Source organism: Helianthus annuus, chromosome 10, assembly GCF_002127325.2.
Source record: "Helianthus annuus cultivar XRQ/B chromosome 10, HanXRQr2.0-SUNRISE, whole genome shotgun sequence".
Lineage (NCBI taxonomy): Eukaryota > Viridiplantae > Streptophyta > Magnoliopsida > Asterales > Asteraceae > Helianthus > Helianthus annuus.
The window spans coordinates 57,494,930-57,499,988 of NC_035442.2; the positions used below are offsets into that span (position 1 = coordinate 57,494,930).

General features: G+C 31.4%; 1 long non-coding RNA gene across 2 annotated transcripts; it reads left to right on the forward strand.

The window, feature by feature from the left end:
* The first annotated feature begins 224 nt into the window (after positions 1 to 224).
* Positions 225 to 3,468, forward strand: LOC110885180. Of its 2 annotated transcripts, XR_004869551.1 has the most exons (4): positions 225 to 1,448; positions 1,635 to 1,766; positions 2,673 to 2,826; positions 3,245 to 3,468. It is a non-coding gene; the product is annotated as an uncharacterized LOC110885180 (long non-coding RNA). The 2 variants fall into 2 exon arrangements; XR_004869549.1 differs by having other exon boundaries at positions 1,635 to 2,826.
* The last annotated feature ends 1,591 nt before the right edge of the window (positions 3,469 to 5,059 follow it).

Here is a 5,059-nt window from a genome sequence, read left to right on the forward strand (position 1 = left end):
ACTATAACTAGTCTATCGTCATACTTTAATTACTTTATGTGACTATGGCTAAAAGACAATACATATGGTCATTTACGAATTTATGTGACCAAAAAGTAATGTTTGTTAGTCATTTATAAGTTTTTATGTGTGACTAAAAGTTATCAACGATCATTACAAAACAAAAATCGTGACTATAACTAGTCTATCGTCATACTTTAATTCCTTTACGTGACCATCTTTAGTTTCCCATTAAAATACACACAAAATTTTCAATTCCCTGCTCATCCCTCCATCAAGCTCCATCTTTTCACTCTGCCTACTCATCCATCCGCTAAATGCCTTCGTCTGTAATCAAATAACTCTGCCCTACAAAAGAGTCCTAATTTTGAAATTAAAAACCCTAGGTTTACGGAGTAGAACTTTTGTATTCCTTTGTGTAATTCATAGAACTGTTAGGAATTCGTGTTGTATTCCTTTGTGTAATTTGTTTCTGGGGTGGGGTCTATATAGCAGGTCTACTGATACATCTTGCCTTATATCATATATTTGATGATTACGTCATATTTCAACAAATCTATGGGTGAGGTAGTTAGAATATTGTAGACTGCGTTGAGTTTTTGTTATAATGATGTACAATGATTTGATCTGGTATATTCCAATTCGGTTTATGTTCGATTTGATTTTTTGCATCTGGATCATACCGAATCCGGATTCCAATCTGCTACAGGATTCGCAAACGTTTCTAGATGATTGATGGTGCTGAAATTGTTTGCAGTGAGGTGGTTTGTAAGGTGGAGGAGGAAAACTGTGGTTCTAGTGTGAATGCAGTCACTGGTGTTGCTACTATTGATTATAATGTCATAGGTAATGGTAATTGTAATGGCAACGGCGATTTCGCCTGTGTTTATGAACGTGAGTGTCGAGGTGAGTGCTGGTGAGTTTGGTGATGTAGGTGGTATTAATTTTGATGGTGAAGTTGAGCTGTTTTATGGTCATCTTGACGAGGTCTCGGGGGAACTGAAGACAGATGTTAAGAGCACTGAAGAAGTGGATGATACTGGTTCAGGGCTTACCAAGTCAACTCTGAACATTGTAAATGAGTTGATTTGGGTGAATGGGTGAAACCGGTTGGAAGTCGCCCATAATCTATTTCTAAACAACCTCATAAATCGTTCTATTTAAAAATGTTGCTATGTCCATACTGCATAGTTAAAAAGATGGACAAAAAACGTGTGGGTCAAACCAACCCGTTTCAACCGTAACCTGTTTTGATCCGTTACACGGCCCATCCCTCTTGCCACCTTTATATTCATATTTACCAATTGTATAAGCCTTCTAATTTGCTGCATAAATCTATACAGGACATTGTATAACCAACTAAGCCGTTGCTTAAAGCATGGCTTGCTAGACCTTTATATGACATAAAATCGACCAGAGAACGCCAAGAAGCCATAGCTGGTGTAAAGGTTCTCTGAATTCTTACATTACATCATCTTTTACTCAGTTTTATTCTTTATTTTTATTTATTGTTTCTAATATAGTGAGCTAATCTGCGTCTTGCTCTTGAATTTCGTAAAGAGTTGTCATTATTAACTCATATTTTAGTTCTGTTATTATTATTCTAATATTCACTGAATATTGAAATGAAACAGTGAAGCTAATGGTAGAAATTCAAGTAAAGTTAATCTCTATGAGGATGCAGCAAGGGAACAACTTCAAGAGTTTATAATAGTTCTCAGTGGTGATGTTGTTATACTGACGCTACTGTTGTTAAACCGATGCAGGTTAGACTGATGTTGCTTTTGTTAAACTAATGTGGGTCATGGATTTGCTAAATCAGCAGTTGCGGCTGCTGCTGTCTTTTTCGAACAAATGACGAGGCAGTAGCAGTAGACCGCATTAAATGTATACAGAGCAGCAGCTGAAATACATGGTTATGGACTTCCATCAAGAGGTTTTTTTAATACTTTATATTGAAAAAAATAGATAATGTCTTAGTGGAATTAGAAAAGTAAATACACTTATTATTGCATTTTATAATAATTTTATCTGCAACCAGATTTCGGTTCACATGTTTTGTTGTTGTCATTATGTATATAAGAAATATTAATGATTATTATATATATTTAATATATTAATAAAAAACATAATATAGTAGGCTCGGTAAAGCTCGCGAGCCGGCTCGAGCTCGATAAGTGAAGCTCGGGCTCGGGCTCGTTTATTAAACGAGATTGTTTTTAGGCTCGGGCTCAAGCTCGTTTAAGCTTGGCTCATTCAAGGTTTTTTTCGAGCCGAGTTCGAGTAGCTCGACTTGTTTGCACCCCTATCAGGAAGCAGGCTTAATATTAAATAAGACCACTTTCGATAACAGCAAGTGTTTTACTACGGGTCATGGATGTTAAATAGCAACAATGTTTTGCTATAAAACCATGTTAAAACAGCTGTTGTGTTTAAATGGGTCACGAATGCTAAAACAACAGCAGTGTTTTGCTATAAAACGATGTTTTAACGGGTCACGGATGTTAAAACAGTTGTTGTGTTTTGCTATAAAACAACGAGGCGAGGGGTGTAGAAACAGTATCAGCAGCAGTAGATGAACTGTTAAAACAGTTGAAGGCTGCTGCTGGTTTAACACTTTGCGCCGCTTCGTTTTATTACCAACATTTTGTTTACATATCTGCTTTTGATAGTGCTGCCAATGCCCCTACAAATCTTGACTCTAGATTTGGATCCAATGGTCATGGTCGCGGGAACAGTGACCCGTCTGAGAATGATGGTGCTAAAATTGGTCGGCAGCCGGACGCTTTACCGATTATCGCGAGCTCCATCAGGTTCAGGTTACAGGTATTAGATGTTAAGGAGAAGTTAGAACTGCTGATGTAATGTCCTCTTTGTAGGCTTTATGAACTCAAAACATTTGTGGTTTAATTGATACAAAACTTAAGACAAGTGGTGGAGTAGGTCTTTAGTTAGCAAAATAGTTATATATAACTTATACCATATGTAAGTATGTAACGCACTACTGCCAATATTGTATTAAAGGGTGAAATATGTAATTGGGTAGCAGAAGCTTTGAGTTCAATAATTGAGATCTTCAAAGCTTAAAGGAAGAATAGAAAAATGAAAAAAAAAAGAGAGTTGATTTATGAGATGATTACTGATATATTGGAGTATATCTCAATTTAGAAATTAAAATATGTATTAAATGAGCAGAGATGATTTTCATGGTTAAAGAATCTTTAAATGGGTCAAAAACCTGCAGGTAGAAATATGCTGGAGCTGGTATTCAAATGGGTCAAAAACTTGCAGGTAGAAATATGCTGGAGCTGATTACAAATCCGTGTATTACACGGATTGAAGATAAAAAAAATCCGGTTGCATAGTGTGTATTTTTTATGGTTATATGAATTGTTTCATAAATCATAACATTATTTAGTTATTCGTGTGATAAATTCAATCGTTTTTTATTTATAAGATTTGTGAGGAGGTGATATATTATAAATTGAAATTATAATGTTGTTTGTATTATTATATAAGGTTTTTGTTTATATTTGTTTCATAACTTATGGGAACATATCGTGTTATATAAATCTATGTACTTTTGTAAGTTATAAGATAGTGAAATCAAATTTGTAAGTTATAAGATAGTGAAATCAAATAAGATGACGATATAATAACAAAAATAATAATTATCTTTTTCATTATATATGTTAAATAGAATAATAATAATAGTGAGAATAAGGATTAACAACAATATTTTAATTTTAAAATCTAACTAAACCAACTTTTGGACACATGTCATTCATTGAAGGTATTCTAAAATCTATATTTATTTTATATTAACTAAATAAATAAATAATAAATAAATATTAAATCTTATCATACTTTAATAAAATATTATCATCAAATCTAAATTGTTAATTTAATATATTTTTAAAATAAATACATCTCTTATCTACTTATCTTATATTGAATATACAAATAATAAATTAATATTAAATATTATCCTAATTTATTAAAAATATAACTTTTTTTATTATTTGGTATACAAAATTATATTTATCCAACTCGTGTAAAATGCGAGGTTTTTAAGAATATATTTTTTTTATTATTTGGTAGATTTTTCAACCCGACTATACATGGGTTTTTTAAAGATACGACGTTTTTACTATTTAATATACAAAATTACATTTGTTTAATCTGTGTTATACACATGGTTTTTAAAGATATAACTCTTTTTTAGATCTATTCAACACGTGTAATATATGGAGTTTTAAGGATGTAATTTTTTATTATTTGGTAGATTTATTCAACCCGATTATACATGGGTTTTTTAAAGATACGACAATTTAGGTATTTAGTATACAAAATTACATTTATTTAATCTGTGTAATACACATGATTTTTAAAGATATAACTTTTTTATTATTTGATATATAAAATTACATTTATTTAACCCGTACAATGTACAGGGTTCATAAAAATATAACTTTTTATTATTTAATATATAAAATTACATTTACTCAACCCGTGTAATACACGGGGTTCTAACCTAGTAAAATATAAGTAAAATTTGTGAGACTAAGGGAGAGGGTGTCACGTGACATTTAATGGAATCGTTTATTATAAGTTAGATTAGATTTAATTACATAGATAAGATTGTTTAAATGAGAAACAAATATATCAATGTTAAAGTTCGGTTAATTTAATAGTGTATAATTTTGTTTTAAAGTATACGTAATTATAGGGATCTTTAAAGCTTAGCCATGAATATTCTAATTTTATATAAGAATACTTATGAGTAAAACTTGTAGTGTTATCAAATTTTAATGTATACGGTAGCTTTAAAATTTTGTAGTTTACATAACTCGGCTTAGCTCGTTTACTAGAGCTCAAGTTCGATATTCTCAATTAAATAATACTCTCAGTTAAAACAATACACTATTAAACTTGTTTATGAGCAGAACCCAAACATAAAAATAAGTTGGTTTAGTAAATGAGATCAAATATGTCTTAATGAGGCATATTGGGCCTTGTTGGATCACAATGGACAATAATATATCATATATAGACTATA